Source organism: Sus scrofa, chromosome 13 (genome assembly GCF_000003025.6).
Source record: "Sus scrofa isolate TJ Tabasco breed Duroc chromosome 13, Sscrofa11.1, whole genome shotgun sequence".
NCBI classification, from domain to species: domain Eukaryota; kingdom Metazoa; phylum Chordata; class Mammalia; order Artiodactyla; family Suidae; genus Sus; species Sus scrofa.
In genome coordinates this window covers 122277889-122296137 of record NC_010455.5, presented here as the reverse complement: position 1 = coordinate 122296137, position 18249 = coordinate 122277889, and the positions used below count along the sequence as shown (strand labels likewise).

Sequence of the window (18249 nt, the reverse complement as noted above, 5' to 3'; positions counted from 1 at the left end):
GGGACTGCGTATAACCCAACCCCCCACCCCGGGCCGGTGCGGAGACCAGCTTATACTTGGAAAGGCAGCCAACACCAGTGACCAAAAGAGGGAACTGCAGCAGATGAGCCGCGATCAGGGGTTTTGGCCAGGTCTCGTTAAGAAACAAGTGACAAACCCAGATCAAGCCAGCTGGAGCGAGAAGGGACAGCTCTGCGCAGCAGCTGCCAAGCGCAAGAGGGCCGCGCCCCCGCGCCAGAGCTTGTTCTTCTCTCCACTTTTTGACTCTCCTTGGGTCTAATTCTTTCCCATCATAGATGTAAAGGCCTTCAGAAATGCCAGGGAAGTGTGACTTCCTCCCCTCAGGCTCACGGCTCTGCCCACAGGAGACCCTAACTGACCTTGGACCACACCAGCGCTGAGGGAGGAAGCGGCCGGAGAAGGTCTGCGTGAACCAGGGGTGGTGGCTGGGAGAGAGGCCCCCGAAACGCCAGAAGCTGGGTGGGGCTGCGCAAGCATGGTGAGCTGTCCAGAAGCCCATTGACCTCAGTGCTGTTTGAAGCAAAGAGCAATGTCTGGCTCCAGCCTCGGAAGGTCAAGCACCATGTTTGGGTGGAATCTCTTTAATCCTCCAAACGCATTTTTTCCTTTTTGGTAATTCTTACAGACGATGATTTCTATGATTTGTGACCAGAAAAGCCAGACGGCCCCAATCATGCATATCTATAACAGTGCAGGAAAAAGCTGGGTGGTTATACCAAAATATTAACAGGAGTTATTTCTGGGTATTGAGAGGATAGATTATTTTAGTTTTCTTCTTTCTATGCTTTTTTTTTTTTTTTTTTTTGTCTTTTTGCTATTTCTTTGGGCCGCTCCCGCGGCATATGGAGGTTCCCAGGCTAGGGGTTCAATTGGAGCTGTAGCCACTGGCCTACACCACAGCCACAGCAACACGGGACCCGAGCCGCATCTGCAACCTACAGCACAGCTCACGGCAATGCCAGATTGTTAACCCACTGAGCAAGGGCAGGGACCGAACCCGCAACCTCATGGTTCCTAGTCGGATTCGTTAACCACTGCGCCACGACGGGAACTCCTTTTTTTTTTAATAGCTCCAGTTCCCAGGCCAGCGGTCAAAGTGGATCTGCAGGGGCCGGCCTACACCACAGCCACAGCCACGCAAGAAACTAGCCCCATCTGGGACCTACACTGCAACGTGTGGCAATGCTGGATCCTTAACCTGCTGAGCGAGGCCAGGGATCAAACCCACATCCTCATGGAGACAACATCAGGTCCTTAACCTGCTGAGTCACAACGGGAACTCTTTTATATGCTTTTTGAATTTTTCCCAGATATTTATTTTACTTTTATTATATAAGTACAAAATACCTGATATAGTAAAAATTGTAAAGAAAAATAACATTTTTTTTTTTTTTTTTTAGAAAGAATCTTGACACTCAGGGATCGTGATGATTAACGTTCTGGCCTCTTACCTTGGACACACATACACACATTCTGCGGCCTGTGGAGTGAAGTGACACCACCCTGGAGGTACCCTTGTGCCAGTGAAGTGGTCACAAAATGTTTGGAAACAGTAAGTGTTTTGCACCCCATGCAAAATAAGTTGAACTCTAACCACATTCAAGGTTCACACGTGTACAGACAGCAATAACGCACAGTTGGGGGTTGGTGAGGTGATTAACTGGGGCCCGTGATCCACACCTGGAACCCCAGGAAAGAAAGCACAGTGAGGGAGGAGGTGGTCCAGACTCAATACCACGGTGTGAATGTTGGGGCAGTAGTGAGAGGAGGCAGCTCCTGAATTCCAAACTCACCTCCTGCCTGCATGTAAAGATCTGAAGTTTCAGAGGAGGGGAGAGGTAGAGCATGAGGAACTGACCAGCTGCATTACTTTGGAAAATGACTTCTAGGTACCTGTTTGCCTCATCTGCAAAATGGGGATGAGATGAAAATACTAAGGACCTCACATGGTTGTCTGGAGGACCACGCGTATGCTTAGCTCTTATCATACGGCCCCTCGGTTCATGGTAAGTATTCAGTAATGGGTCATGATGCTGATGAAGGAGGCAGGCCTCATGCAGGGGGCTACAGAGTCAAACCAGGGCCAGGGTGGCACAGGGAGGAATCACCATTAGGAACCCAAGCATGGGACGCATATGTACACGCCCCCTTCAAAAGCTAAACTGAAAAAGGACTGCGTGCCCCAGAGATGGGGCAGGGGCGGGGGGTGGGGTGGGGGGGAGACACAAGGCGCTCTTAGGCATGGAAAGAAAAATAACAGACTCAAGGACAGAAGGTGAGGGTGGCCATCTCCACGTGGGCAGCCAGCACCAAGACAGAGGTGCCCAAGGAGCCAAGAGCAGAGACAGAGACCCACAGCAGGGAGCAGGGAGCAGGGAGACACTGCACCACGGAGCAGAGAGGTGGTGAAAGCAGCAACTGGGAAGAGGAAGTCCAAGCATCACAGGGCCGCTCTAATTTAAATGAGCCTCCCCCACCCATCTCTGTCTCCCTCCTAATCCTTTTTTTTTTTTTTTCTCTTGACCACATGTGGAAGTTCCCCAGGCCAGGGACCAAACCCGAGCCATAGCAGCAGCGACCCAAGTCACCAGATCTTTAATGGACTGCGCCACAAGAGAACTCTTCCATTCTCATCTTTGATTCCAGGACACCTAGAGAAACACAATATCGGGAAAGGCATGGGCCCTACCTTCTGGCAGGTGATCACAATTGACCTCTTGCTAAGGGAAATCAGTAACCTTACCCAGAACCCACAGGTGTGGAGGGTTTGGGATCCTCCAATGGGAAACCTCTGAGCCCTCTGGCACCATCGAGAACTATTTCCTCCTGGGCATGGATAACATCATGATCATGGCTCCCTTGGCCACAGCATCCCTAAGTTGCTGTACCCTTCCAGGCCAGCAGCTGAGGGAGAGCTCTGTGCTGAGGAAGTGCCAGTCACATCTCCTGACCCCCGCCTCCAAAGCCTGCCCTTGTCCTCATCCCTCTCCTGCATCAAAATCCCCTGGGGCTGTTTAGCACTTATTGCCAGGAACCTCATCCCCAGAAATTCTGCTTTAGGAGTTGGGCATAAGTATTTGTAAACACCCCCAGGTCAGAGCTACTCCTCTATTGAACCTGTACCTTGCAGACCTCTTAAAGAACTACTATGGGAGTTCCCGTTGTGGCGCAGTGGTTAACTAATCTGACTAGGAACCATGAGGTTGCAGGTTCGATCCCTGCCCTTGCTCAGTGGATTAAGGATCTGGCATTGCCGTGAGCTGTGGTGTAGATGGGCTCGGATCCCGCGTTGCTGTGGCTCTGGCATAGGCCGGTGGCTACAGCTCTGATGCGACCCCTAGCCTGGGAACCTCCATATGCCGTGGGAGCGGCCCTAGAAAAGGCAAAAAGACAAAAAAAAGAACTACAATGAAACAGGTTTGACTTGCTAGAGAATGCTGTGAAGGATGAGGCCCCATGAGCCTTCCTTGAAGGGACCTGGCTTCTGGGCACAGAGTCTGTGGACACTTCGACCTCCTGTCCCCTCTCTTAAAACTGAAATGATCCATGTTCATGAGTCAACCCTGCATGTGAACCCTGGCTCAGCCATTTAGGAACAGTGTGTCTCTGTATGCCCTGCCTCTGTTTCCTCTTCTGCAAAGTGGGAAGAACCATACCTACCCTGGGGCATTGTGGATGAAATTAAGAATGCATGGCACAAGGCAGGCGCTTAAAAAATGACAGCTGTTGGAGTTCCTGCTGTGGAGCAGTGGGTTAAGAATCTGATTGCAGCAGCTTGGGCTGCTGCTGCAACTCAGATTCTGTCCCTAGCCAGGGAACGTCCATATGCTGTGGGAGTGGCCAAAAAAAATAAAAAATAAAAAGTGGGAGTTCCCATCATGGCTCAGTGGAAAGGAATCTGACTAGCATCCATGAGGATGCAGGTTTGATCCCTAGCCTTACTCAGTGGATTAAGGATCCGGCGTTGCCCTGAGCTGTGGCGTAGCTCGAAAACTTGGCTTGGATCCTGTGTTGTTGTGGCTGTGGTGTAAGCCTGCGGCTACAGCTCTGATTCGACCTGGGAACCTCCATATGCCTCGGGTGTGGCCCTAAAAGACAATAAATAAATAAATAAAGCTGTTATTGCTCATTTTATCACTACCCCAGACCAGGAAGGACAGAATGAGCCCATGAGCACATCTGCCACAGCAAACCCCCCAGCATACCACCACCTACCTCCACAAAGCACAACAGCAGAGGAGCCAGATAACACTGCTTGCAGTGAGGCAGCATCAGGACCAAATTAGAGACCCTCCCTTTGAACCAGGACCAGCCTCCCTAAGGAGGGCTTGCCCTGAATTCTTTCCTCAGCTTTGTCCATCTGCCTCTACTTACTTCCCTCTTCATATTCTTTCCCATCTTTACTTCTATTTTCCTATCTCCTCATTTCCAGCTGCTCTTACTCTATTTGTATTATCAAGTTTCCTGAACTGCAAGCAACAGAAACTAACACTTGCCATTGTAAGCACACTAAGAATTGGTAGGATAGGAGAAGGAAGCAGGGAAGGTCTCCAGAGCAGTAAGAAGAATGCCAAGGTCCTGGCACAGGACCATCTATCTGTCCACATGCCGCTGCTGCGGACACAGCAAAACTCACCTGCCACCATCCTCAAAGCTTTTTGATCATGAATTCTCAAGATTCACAATCCCAGGAGAGGGTATCTGATCCATTGAGCCCTGGTCAATTGCCCACTCACCGCTGTTCCAGAGAGAGGGACAAGTGGTCCCTTTGGTTTACACAACAAACTGTGGGCAAGCCTCTGATCAGGACTTCTGAGGGTGAAAAACTCAGACACGGTGGGTGATGTCTGAGAAGGGTGATCACCCGGCTGATCTTGGAGCTTGGGAGATTTGATTGGCAGCCTCAAAATGACGAGTGATCACTACACTATTGTTTTTTCCCCCAATTGGTATAAAGGTATAATTTACATATAATCAAATCTGCCCTTTTTATTTTTTATTATTTTTTTGGCCATGCCCACAGCACATGGAAGTTCCCTGGCCAGGAATCAAACCTGCCCCCACAGAAGCAACCAGAGCTACTGGATTCTTAACAGATAGGCCACCAGGGAACTCCCTTTTTAATATCTAGTTCCGAGAGTTTGTGCCAAATGCACACAGTCATGTAAAAACCACCACAATTCAGATATAGAATTGTTCCGCCACCCATAAAAACTCCGCTGGGCTCCTGCATCGTTAATCTCTCCCCAGCCCCAGTCTCTGAGAACCACTGATCTCCTTTCTGTCCATATAGTTTTTCTTTTTCTAGAAGATCACATGACTGGCATCACACCGTAGGTCGTCTTTGGGGAGTGGCTCCTTTTGCTGAGTGGAATAATTTTGAGATTCATCCATGCTGCGGCACCTCTTCATAGTTCATTACTCTTTATTGCCAAGCAGGTGTGGTTCCCTTGATGCTGTAGCATGGTTTGTTCATCTGTTCACCTGTTGCAAACATTTGGGCTGTTCTCAGTTGTTGATAGTTGTTAATACCTCCATAAACATAGATGTACTGAGTTTTGTTTAAATATAGTTTTCATCTCACTAGGTAAATACATAAGGGGGCAATTGCTCAATTGGGTGATAAAAATATATGTTTAACTTTCTAAGAAACTGCCAAACTACCAAACTGCTTTCCAAAGCAACAGTACCATTCTTCATTTCCACCAGCAATGAGAGTTCCAGTTGCTCCACATTCTCACCAGCGTGTGTCAGCAATCTTTTTTTGGGTATGTGTGCTTTTTAGGGCCATACTTACTGTACGTGGAAGTTCCCAGGCTAGGGGCAAATCAGAGCTGCAGCTGCGGGCCTACGCCACAGCCACAGCAACTGGGAATCCAAGCCACGTCTGCAACCTACACAGCAGCTTACAACAACCCTGGATCCCTGATCCCCCTGAGTGAGGCCAGGGATCAAACTTGAATCCTCATGGGAGTTCCCGTCATGGTGTAGCGGAAACAAATCCAACTAGGAACCATGAGATTTCGGCCTCGCTCAGTGGGTTAAGGATCCTGCGTTGCCATGAGCTGTGGTGTAGGTCACAGACACGGCTTGGATCTGGCGTTGCTGTGGCTGTGGCATAGGCTGGCAGCAACAGCTCCGATTAGACCCCTAGCCTGGGGACCTCCATGTGCCGTGGGTGCAGCCATAAAAAGAAAAAAAAAAAAAAAAAAAAAAAACTTGAATCCTCATGGATACTAGTCGGATTCGTTTCCACTTTGGCACAACAGAAACTCCCTGTCCGCAGTATCTTTTTTGTTCTTTCCTCACCGTATCCATAGCCCAGCAGCACTGTAGACAAACATTCCCTGGGCATCAGCTGAGTACAAAGCCCAGAGCCAGGCATGGGGCCTCTCTTCTCACTCTTTACTTTCCCCTTCTGTCCAGGATGCAGCTACCCCACCTCCACCAGCCCTGCCCAGTGAGCTACAAAAGCTTCATTTAGGAGCCCTGGGCAGTCCACGTCCTGAGGGATGCCTGGAGGGGAGAGGGGACACTCTCCCCAGAGAGCCTGAACAAGGAGCACTGCAGCCCCTGACAGTTACTTCCCTATGAAATGCAGCTCCAAGAACTAATGATTGGCCAATGGGGACCTGCCGTATAGCACAGAGAACTCTCCCCAATATTCTGTGATGATCTGTGTGGAAAGAGAATCTGAAAGAGAGTGGATGCGTGTACACATATAACAAAATCACTTTGTTGTACAGCAGAAATTTAGCACAACCTTGTGAATCAACTATACTTCAATAAAGCTTTAAAAAAAAAAGAAGAAGAAGAAGGAATTTCCATTGTGGCTCAGCAGAAATGAACCTGACTAGGATCTGTTAGGATGTGGATTCGGTGCCTGGGTTAAGGATCTGTCAGCTACAGCTCCAATTCAACCCCTAGCTCAGGAACTTCCATATGCCCCAGTTGCAGGCCTAAAAAGCAAAAAAAAAAAAAAAAAAAAAAAAAAAAAAGAGCTCTAACCCTAATAAGCCAGGTACCTTCCTGGTTCCTTCTCAGAGTAGATTTATGTTTAAGAAGTAGAATTTGTGCCTCCTGATATGATCCAATGGGAAATATAAAGCACCCCTGTGAAATGTTCCTGTGGAAGGTGAACGTGAATCTAATCAAGACTGTCTTTCAGTTTACAGGAAATATAGGGGATAAGGAGGAGCACATTAAATGGCCCTACAGGGAGGCAATACATAAATCTAGAATGTGGATCATTCTCTACAGACAAATAATCCAGTTTCTCCAATAAGTCAATGTCATGAAATAAAGAAGGGGAGGGCCTATAACAGAGTAAGAGGATTTGAGAAACACAATAAGAACCAAAGATGCACAAAAGGTACTTTTAAGAGGCAATCCTAGGTTAAACAATAAAATCAACCAGCAAATCCATTTCTAGATACATGCCCAAAGCAGGGACTCAACCAAACACTTGTACACAAAAGTTCACAGCAGCATTATCCACAATAGAATAAAGGTGGGAACAACCCAAATATCCATTAACAGGTGAGTGGAAAACAATGGAGAATATAGGAGTGGCTCATCAGGTTGAGAACCCAACTAGTATCCATAAGGATGCCGATTTGATCCTTGGCCTCGCTCCATGGATTAAGGATCTGGCATTGCCCTGAGTTGTGGTGTAGGTCACAGATGCAGCTCAGATCTGGCTTTGCTATGGCTGTGGTGTAGGCTGGAACCTGCAGCTCAGATCTGACCCCTAGCCTGGGAACTTTAATATGCTGGTGGGTTCAGTCCTAAAAAAAAAAAACAGGAAATCAAATTCTGATGCATGATAGTACATGAAAGACCTGTGAAAACATTATGCTAAGTGAAATAAGCCTGACACAGAAGGCAAATATTTTATGATTCCACTTCTGTAACATACCTAGAACAGGCAAATTCATACAGACAGAAAGAAAGCCGAATAAAGGTTACCAGGGACTGGGGGCGGGGGAATGGGGACTTATGGTTCATGGGTACAAAGTTCCTGTTTGGGATGATGAAAAAGTTCTGGAAATGAGTAGTGGCGATGGTTGCACAACATTGTGAATGTACTTAATGCCACTGAATTGTGCACCTAAAAATGGTTCAAGTGGCAAATTTTGTTTTTTATATTTTATAAAAATTCAATGGTTTTTATATTTTATTAAAAAAAAAATTTCTAGGGAGTTTCCATCCTGGTGCAGTGGTTAACGAATCTGACTAGGAACCATGAGGTTGCGGGTTCAATCCCTGGCCTTGCTCAGTGGGTTAAGGATCCGGCGTTGCGGTGAGCTGTGGTATAGGTCACAGACACGGACGGCTCTGATCTGGCATTGCTGTGGCTCTGGCATAGGCCGGTGGCTACAGCTCCGATTCAACCCCTAGCCTGGGAACCTCCATATGCCATGGGAGCGGCCCTAGAAAAGGCAAAAAAAAAAAAAAAATTTCTAGGATTTCCCATCGTGGCTCAGTGGTTAACGAATCCGACTAGGAACTGCGAGGTTGGGGGTTCGACCCCTGGCCTTGCTCAGTGGGTTAAGGATCTGGCATTGCCGTGAGCTGTGGTGTAGGTTGCAGACGCAGCTCGGATCCCGCGTTGCTGTGGCTCTGGTGTAGGCCCGCAGCTGCAGCTCCGATTCGACCCCTAGCCAGGGAACCTCCATATGCCGCAGGAGCGGCCCTAGAAACGGCAAAAAGACAAAAAAAAAAAAAGGAAGAAAAAAATTTCTATTTTACCACACAAAAAAGAATTCCACTTTTTATTCATAGCTCAAAAAATATTCAAGGAAACCCAGCACATAGCAACATATGAGAATCTCTTTGCTCTGGTGTCCACCCACCCCCCCCCCCCGTCTCAGCCCGCATGCGCATTGCTGCACGCTCCGCCCCCTCACTCGCCCCTCCTCCCCCTCCCCCGCCAGAACCCCCATTCTCTCACCGGTTGATTAGCTTCACTCCCAGTAAGAAAGAATGCTTCCTCTGGGCTGGGAAAGGAGAGGGAGGACTAGGCTGGGTACGAAGGGCTCTTTGACGGTCGGTGGAAGCCCTTGGACGCGTCTACAGTAATCATTTTCATCCCTTCACGCAATGGAGACCTTAGCACTCCCTTTTTTCCCCTCCAGAATAACCTCACCCTTTCACGAGAACGCCTAGCATTTTCCACTCCCCTAGTGATTCTCACACCCACCAGATCTAATGATAATGAAGTCATTGAGAGCCAGCTACGTGCCAAGCACGTTCCAGACCTTCTCTATACTGCTTATAACAATCATGACTGAGGCTCAGGTGTGTTAAATGACTTGCCCAAGGTCACGCAACCAAAACCATCAGGCCTTGGTTTCAAACCACGATACTAAGCTGCTGCTAGTTGAGGATTGGCCACAGTTCCGGAATCTTTTCCAGGGCAAAGGAAACTGAGGCGATGGAGGAGGTCAAGTAACTAGGAGGGTTACTCACAAAGCAGGCTTTCCTAGCTCCCCAGGTCCCTTTTCCCCGACACTCCCTCAGTTGCTCCCTTCTTCTCACAAAATGTCATCTACTGAGCCCACATCCACTCAGCTGAACATTCTTGGCAACCGAAATGAATACACACATTGCAAACTATTAAGGTGACCACAGCTATGCAGGGAGAGTTTGGTCCAGCTTTGGAGCTGCTTTTTTTTTTTTTTTTTTTTTTCCCCTTGCTTTTTAGGGCATATGAAGTTTCCCAGGCCAGGGGTCAACGGAGCTACAGCTGCCGGCCACAGCCACAGCCACAGCCATGCCAGATCTGAGCCGAATCTATAACCTACGTCATGCCACATCTTCAACCCACTGAGCAGGGCCAGGGATGGAACCCGAGTCCTCATGGATTCCTTACTGCTGAGCCACACTGGGAACTCCTGGAGCTGCTTTTGACTGACCTCGGGGAGCATGCCCCCAACCCCACGGGGAGCATGCCCCCAACCCCACCCCCGTTAGCATCCCTGCCCCCCTCTGACTGCCACCTTCCAGTGCCCTCCTGCTACGGCTGCCCCCCAACTGTAGGTGTCCAAATCTATTCCTTCCTCATCTAAGGCACCAAGTACCACCAAGTACTTACCCTGCTGTTATCTTCCTGGACCAGGACCAAGGGCCAAGTTAATGCCATAGAGAAGGCGCTCAGACTGCGGGATTTTCAGCTTATCCCTCGGCCTCTGTGTCTGGCTTCATCCAGATGTGACAAAAACAGGCACTGTCTCTCTTCAAACTCTGACAATTCACGGCAGGAGCTCATGAGATGTATGACATTTGGGCCAAGTGAAGAAAAGAGGGATAAAAAGCTATAAACATAGGGTAAACAAAGCCCACAGAAAAAAGACAATATTTCAAAAAAAACTTTGTATTCTCTACAAAGAATTTCGCCTGGTTTTTTTCTTTAACCAAATTGTCTACTTCAAGCAAACATTATTTTTATAATTAAAAAAGAGAGTTCACTAGAAATACCATTTGAAATGTTCAAATAAACCATGGTCTATTCATGTGCAGGAAAAAAGATTTGAGAAAAAAATCTGAGGTAAGTGAGGGTTATTTCTGAGCTGGCATTTTAATTTTACTAAATAATTAACATGGAATTTCCTCCATTTTATCCTGTTCTGTTTGCCAAAACAAAGCATTATATTTATGAAGAATGTAGAATCATTCTTAAAGAATCATTACATTTGATCAAACAAAAATAAAACACTACTTCATTTATTCCTGTCAGGAAGTCCTCTCATTCATCTCTGGAGGAGGGAAGAGAAAAAAAAATTTTTTTAGTGGCCACACCCGCATCATATGGAAGTTCCCAGGCTAGGGGTTGAATCAGAGCTACAACTGCCAGCCTATGCCACAGCCATAGCAACACAGGACCCAAGCCACAGCTCACGGCAACACCGGATCCTTAACCCACTGAGCGAGGCCAGGGATTGAACCTGCAACCTCATGGATACTAGACAGGTTTGTTACTGCCGAACCACAATGGGAACTCCAGGGAGGGAGAATTTAAAAGCTGCTTCTGGGAGTTCCCATCGTAGCTCAGTGTTTAATGAATCTGACTAGGAACCATGAGGTTGCGGGTTCAATCCTGGCTTTGTTCAGTGGGTTAAGGATCTGGTGTTGCCGTGAGCTGTGGTGTAGGTTGCAGACGTGGCTCGGATCCCGCATTGCTGTGGCTCTGGCGTAGGCCGGTGGCTACAGCTCCGATTAGACCCCTAGCCAGGGAACCTCCATAAGCTGCAGGAGCGGCCCCAGAAAAGGCAAAAAGACAAAAAAAAAAAAAAAAAAGCTACTTCTGAAGGTATTCTCTAGTGTCATTGCTAGGGGTACCTCGGTTGGAACCTATGAGAAAAAGTTCCTTCATGATGACGTCAACCTTGCTTTTCAAAAAAAAGCCTCTAAAACTTATGAAAAACACAGTTGATGTGAATCATATGTCTGAGTGGCTGAGTTCCCGCTAAGCTGAGAGAGCACACAGATGTGCAGGACAGAAATTCCACCCTGCACAGCGACTACTCCTCCGTGGAGCTGCTGAAGGTAAAAACAGCCTGGCCCTCGTGAATGTCCCGCCTGAAGAGTGGGCTGCGAAGTCCCCATTTCTCTGCCTCCTCCCACTTCAGTTTACCTTTTTTTCTAATCTTCCCCTTGTCAAAAAGGAACAGGATTTAATGATAATCATTTACATTTGTCGACTGGTAGTTTGACTTTAGCAGGTGACCTAATGTCTTAACCAGTGATGTGCATTTTAAAAATCCCCTCTTTCAAAAACGTCTGCTAAAGGAATTTCAGGCATCAGCCAGCAGGTGCAGGGGGGAGGGGGATGAGTCCTGGATGTAAACGTGATTTCAACCTCCTGGAACCTGGTGACGTGGTCAAAAGGAAAGGCACTGGGCCTCCCCCCAGGTGGGCTCCCCATTCCTCTAGAAGATGAGCTGGAGCTGGTCTGGTTCCAGCTGCTTGGGGAAAATGAGGCATCTTTTGTCCTCCAAGCTCTGCAGCCCACCCTTCCAGGATGGGTCCATCAGATCCTGCCCTCTACCAGCCCCCACCATCTTCCCTCTGCTCCCGTTCCTTCATATCAACCCCTTTCCTGGGAGTTTCCTAGCATGGTGCTTCTTTAGGTGGCCTTCAGTGAGATTTCAAACTGCAGCCAGCCTCGTCTGCCAGCCTGAAAACCTCTTCATGTTTCGTATGGCATTTTGGCCTCTAACATTTCCAACCACAAAATATGTACTTAAATTGCAACCTCTTCCTTGGTAGAGATTTTTGCTGTAAGGAATCTTCTCCAAGGTGAATAGAAACCTCCTCCCTTCTTCCTCTTGGGCCAGGCTCAAAAATGCTTGGGCGAGTTGTATGATGTAAGCAAACCCCGTGCAGGCAGAGCTGGCACATTAAGGTATGTGACCTAATTGTACCAGGTGGTAGTTATTTCTTTAACTCTTAGGCTAGTCGTACTTCCTCTTTATATAGCATGTAATTCAAATGTTAGAAGAAGAGATTTCCTACTCCTGAATCAAGACCTCATGCTCTATTCTTGTGGAGGTCCACTTCTTAATATTCCAAGGGGGTCTTTTTCCCAGAATCCATTCTCTGAGTTTAAATATCTACCAACATATTGATTTCACTGTATCTCACAATTATGCAGGTCTCTTTTCTTCTTCTCTCCTAATAAGGAACTTAGGCCTACTCAGAATTGTTTTTAATTATTGCATATTCCTGGAGTTCCCTGGTGGTGCCGTGTGTTAAGGATCTGGCATGGTCACTGCTGTGTCACAGATTTGATCCCTGGCCCAGGAACTTTCGCATGCTACAGGTGCAGCCAAATAAAATAAAAATAAGGGACCAAAAAAATATATTACACATTCCTATGGTTCATTCCCTCCCTTCCCTCAAGTCTTTCTTCACATGTCTCCTCACGAGAGCATTCTGTGGTCATCCTTATTAAAACTCACTCAGATCCTCCTCCCCCAAAACACCCAGTTCCCCTGTTACTGCTCTATGTTTTTTCCATCTTTTCCCAGCACGCTATACACATATTGTTATGTTTTGTCTGTCTTCCCTCTCTAGATTATAAACTCCACACAGGGGGGACTTTTAGCCAATTTAATTCACTGCTGAGTCCCCAGCACCAAGAACTGTGCCTGGCCAAAAAAAAAAAAAAAAAGATGTTCAATAAATTCGTTGAGTGGCATGGCACATTTGCCAAAATGTGAAGTGATTGCCACTCACAGTGTGTTTCTGGACCAACAGTATCACATCCCCTGGGTGCTTGTCAGCAATGCAGAATCTTAGGCGTGCACTCTAGACCTTCTGAATCAGAATCTGCACTTAAACAAGACTCCCAGGGAGTTCCCATTGTGGCTCAGCGGTTAATGACTGACTAGCAGCCACGAGGATGCAGGTTCAATCCCTGGCCTCGCTCAGTAGATTAAGGATCTGGCATTGCTGTGAGCTGTGGTGTAGGCCACAGATGCAGCTCAGATCTGATGTTGCTGTGGCTGTGGTGTAGGCCAGAAGCTATAGCTCCGATTGGACCCCTAGCCTGGGAACCTCCATATGCCGCAGGCACAGCCCTAAAAAGCCAAAAAAAAAAGAAAAAAGAAAAAAAGAAACAGCAACAAAAACAAAAAGACTCCCAGAAGATTCATATGCACATTCAAGTTTGAAAAGCCCTGATCTATATCACAACAACACAACTTAAACTTGGATCTTGGACAACCATTCTTCAGAGACTTTCTTGTATGCAAGAAATAGGTAACAGGGGGTCTCTGGAGAGGGGACCTGTTTGGCCAAGGCATAGGGGTGGAAGGGAGAAACTATTTCCTAGGAATATTGGGCCTTTTGCATGCAATTAGTAGCTATTTAAAAGCAATTAAATTGATTACTTGTGAGATATATAGTGTGCAATAAAGGTCCTGCTGCTGCTTCTCCATGGGGTGTTTCTCCCTGACCTTCTTTCTTTGTAGCCTCTCATCTTGCTACTTATGATCTGCTCCCCCTGCCAGTACCAGTACAAAGAATATATCTCTGCGACTACCCACTTAGAAGGCAGAAAGGACTACAGAAGGTTTGGGTTTTAAAGAACATGTTCAGAGAGTTCCCTGGTGGCCTAACACTTAAAGATCTGGTGTTGTCACTGCTGTGGTGCGTTGTCACTGGCCCAGGGAACTTCCACATGCTGCAGGTGCAGCCAAAAAAAGAGACACAAACTTACTTCTGCTTTCCTCTCATCTGCCCTCATCTCCCCTCAGAGTAGGGCTGGTCAGGATCCCACTTCTCCATGGTAAGCACCAGGGCCACCAAAGCCACCAAAACCAGGGGCAGCGACAACAGGCGATGCACGTCGCTCTTGCTGTGAGGCAGAAATTGGCAGCATGGCCACCTGCTCCAGCTCATGTACTCCTTCATCAGCTACACCAGGCTTATGAGGTCCACCAGCTACTTGGCAGACTGTCTCTGCAGTCCCTGGACAGCAGCCTCACCACCGTCTACATGGAGAAGGACTCAGTAAGATCCCTGTCACAACCCCCTTCACACCAGCACCTGCTACCTCCACCTGTCCCCCCTCTTGTCCCACTGCACAAATGCAGAGTGAAGAGTCTCTATCCCTCACAGTAGAGGGGAACCCAACCACACATGAGGGGCTCTGAAAGAGGAGGAAAAAGCCTGGCATCTCACAAGGATGCCATGTCTCAGCCTAGAGTCCAGCCCAGCCAAGGCAGGTAGACAAAAAGCAACTGTGGGATTTCCTGTCATGGCTCAGTGGTTGACAAATCCGACTAGGAACCATGAGGCTGTGGGTTTGATCCCTGGCCTTGCTCAGTGGGTGAAGGATCCAGCGTTGCCATGAGCTGTGGTGTAGGTCGCAGATGTGGCTTGGATCTCTTGTTGCTGTGGCTGTGGTATAGGCCAGCAGCTGTACCTCCGATTTGACCCCTAGCCTGGGAACCTCCATATGCCATGGGTGCGGCCCTGAAAAAATATAAGAGATAGAGAGTGAGAGACTGCGAATGACTGTGAATGACTCCTCCCAAGGGACACCTGGGGCCCTGGCCCACCAAGAGACAGCCCCCCTGGCCAACTTCTGCTGCCCCCAGAGGATGGGACAACACTCTGGCTTCTCCAACACCCATCAGCTGAGGACCTGGGACCCCACTGGTGGGCTCCAGTTAATTTGCTGATAGACAAATCACTGAATGCTAACTTGCCAAGGTCTCTGAGTTGATGAGGATTTTTTTTAAATTTTGGCAGTTTTGTCTCCCCTACTACATTTTTTTTTTTTTTTTTTGGCCACACCCGAGGTATGCACAAGTTCCCCAGGCTATGGATCAAATGTTCGTCACAGCAATAACCAGAGTCATAGCAGTGACAACACCACATTCTTAACCCACTAGGCCTCCAGGGAATTCCCTTTGCCTGATACTTTAATTTTTTTTTTCTCTTTTTGCCTTTTTCTAGGGCAGCTCCCGCGGCATATGGAGGTTCCCAGGCTAGGGGTCTAATCAGAGCCGCAGCCACCGGCCTACACCAGAGCCACAGCAACGCAGGATCCGAACTGAGTCTGCAAACTACACCACAGCTCACAGCAACGCCAGATCCTTAACCCACTGAGCAAGGTCGGGGATTGAACCCACAACCTCATAGTTCCTAGTCGGATTAGTTAACCACTGAGCCACAACGGGAACTCCCCCCTGACACTTTAAATGAAGAGGGTCAGGGAGTTCCTACTGCAGCTCAGCGGGTTAGGATTCCTACTAGTATCCACACGCCGAGGGTACTGCCATAAAAAGGAAAAAAACGCTTAAATGCAATCTCCTGCTTTCCCTATTTATGCAGATTTACGTCATACCTGCTTCACAAGTGGGAACAGAAGTGCTGCAGGGCAGGACCCCAAGTGGGGCTGGGGCTGGGCAAAAAAAAAAAAAACTAGGAAAATAGTGATTTTTTGATAGCCATTATCTAGGGGTTGGACTTCTTTCAAACAGGTGAATTTTTCTTTGTCACACATGTGTGTATTACCATAATTGTTCACAGCAATTTACTTTTTTCTTTTTTCTTTTTTTACAGCCACACCTGTGACATGTGGAAGTTCCCAGGCCAGGGATCGAATTGGAGTTGCAGCCACAGTAATACCAGATCAGAATCACATCTGCAACCTGTGCTGCAGCTTGCAGCAACACCAGATCCTTAACCCACCGAGCAAAGCCAGGGATCAAACCCACATTCTCACAGAGACAATGTTAGGTCCTTAACCCACTGAGCCACAATGGGAACTACTGATCTACTTTTGTTGAGCAAAAATCTTTCTAGCAACTCCCTTTGTTCGTGAGATCATATATCAAAGCCAGCGGTTTCTTTGTTTTGTTTTTTGGGGTTCTTTTTAGGGCCACACCTGCGACATATGGAGGTTCCCAGGCTAGGGGTCTAATCAGAGCTATAGCCATCCGACTAGGAAAGATGAGGTTGCGGGTTCCAACCCTGGCCTCACTCAGTGGGTTAAGGATCCAGCATTGCAGTGAACTGTGGTATAGGTGACAGATGCGGCTTAGATGCCATTCTCAGAACACCATAATCATTTCACAATCCCTAAGAATTTTTACCCTTTTGTCACCAACAGCAGTATATCTCCAGTATTTCAGAAATTTCTGTTTTCTCCCTTCGGTCATCCTCTTTGACTACCTAAAATCTGATGAGCTAAAATGTGCCCCAGAATGCCTGGCGGACTCTCTTCTTGTCCCAGTTGTGTTACTTTATGCGACTACCCCACCTCCTGTCACTTTTGTTGCTGTCAGAAGTGTCACACTTTTGGAGTTCCCGTCGTGGCTCAGTGGTTAATGAATCTGATTAGTATCCATGAGGACACGGGTTTGATCCCTGACCTTGCTCTGTGGGTTAAGGATCCAGTCTTGCTGTGAGCTGTGGTGTAGGCCGCAGATGAGGCTCAGATCTGGCGTTGCTGTGGTTGTGGTGTAGGCTGGCAGCTACAGCTCAGATTGGACCCCTGGCCTGGGAATCTCCATAGGCAACAGGTACGGCCCTAAAAAGACACACACAAAAAAAAGTGTCACACTTTTATTTTCCTATTTCCCATTCTTTTCATAAAAGACTAAAGGTGAAATGTGATGAAACAGTTGTTCTGGAAACTTCTCTCTTTTTTTTTTTTTGTCTTTTTGCCTTTTCCAGGGCCGCTCCCGGGTTAGGGGTCTAATCGGAGCTGTAGCCCTGGCTACACCAGAGCCACAGCAACGCCAGATCTGAGCCTCATCTGCGGCCTACACCACAGCTCACAGCAAGACTGGATCCTTAACCCACGGAGCGGAATCTGGGCTGAGTCTGCGACCTACACCACAGCTCACAGCAATGCCGAATCCTTAACCCACTGAGCAAGGCCAGGGATCGAACCTGCAACCTCATGGTTCCTAGTCAGGTTCGTTAACCACTGAGCCACGACGGGAACTCCCTTTTTTTGCTTTTTTAGGGCCACACCTGCAGCACATGGAGGTTCCCGGGCTAGGGGTCAAATCAGAGCTACAGTTGCTGGCCTACGCCAGAGCCACAGCAACACCAGATCTGAGCCGCATCTGAGACCTACACCACAGCTCACAGCAATGCCAGATCCTCAACCCGCTGAGCAAGGCCAGGGATTGAACCTGAAACCTCATGGTTCCTAGTTGGATTCGTTTCTGCTGCACCACGACGGGAACTCCTGGAAACTTTTTTGAAAGCAACCAACTCTTCTTTAGAATACAGGCTCTCCTAGAAACTGAGCAGCTGATGTGCCTTAGAGCAACAGACCCTGCACTCCCCACTCCCAGTAAGCACCTGAGCCACCTCTCTCCAGCCCTCACTTCGCCCTCTGCCTGGGGAAGGCAGCTTCACATGTCTATCCTCATCAATTACTCAAAACCAGCACTGACACGGACTTGGCCCAAAGTGAACTGGAGGCTGCCAGCAGCGCCACCACGCGATGGCTCCGAGTAGCTGTTTCTCATCCGACATACCCCCATCCAAAGTGTCACATAAAAGATGGCAAAGGGGAGCCACTGGAGATGCTGAAAGGTGGTTGACAAGTAAAAAGTGGCAGAGTGGAAGACTGCACAAGAAGGAGTTTTCTCTTCAGAGGCCAGGAGTATCAGACCCACTCCCATTTCTCCTCTGGCCAGAGCCCCTGTGTATTACCTTCTGTCTCTTCCTGCTAGAGAGGCTGGCAGGCCCAGT

The 18249-nt window shown here is 48.0% G+C and overlaps 1 long non-coding RNA gene across 1 annotated transcript; it reads left to right on the top strand.

Annotated features, from left to right (window-relative positions):
- LOC110256575 lies at positions 74-2021 on the top strand. Its single transcript, XR_002338215.1, has 3 exons — positions 74-499; positions 1422-1573; positions 1911-2021. It is a non-coding gene; the product is annotated as an uncharacterized LOC110256575 (long non-coding RNA).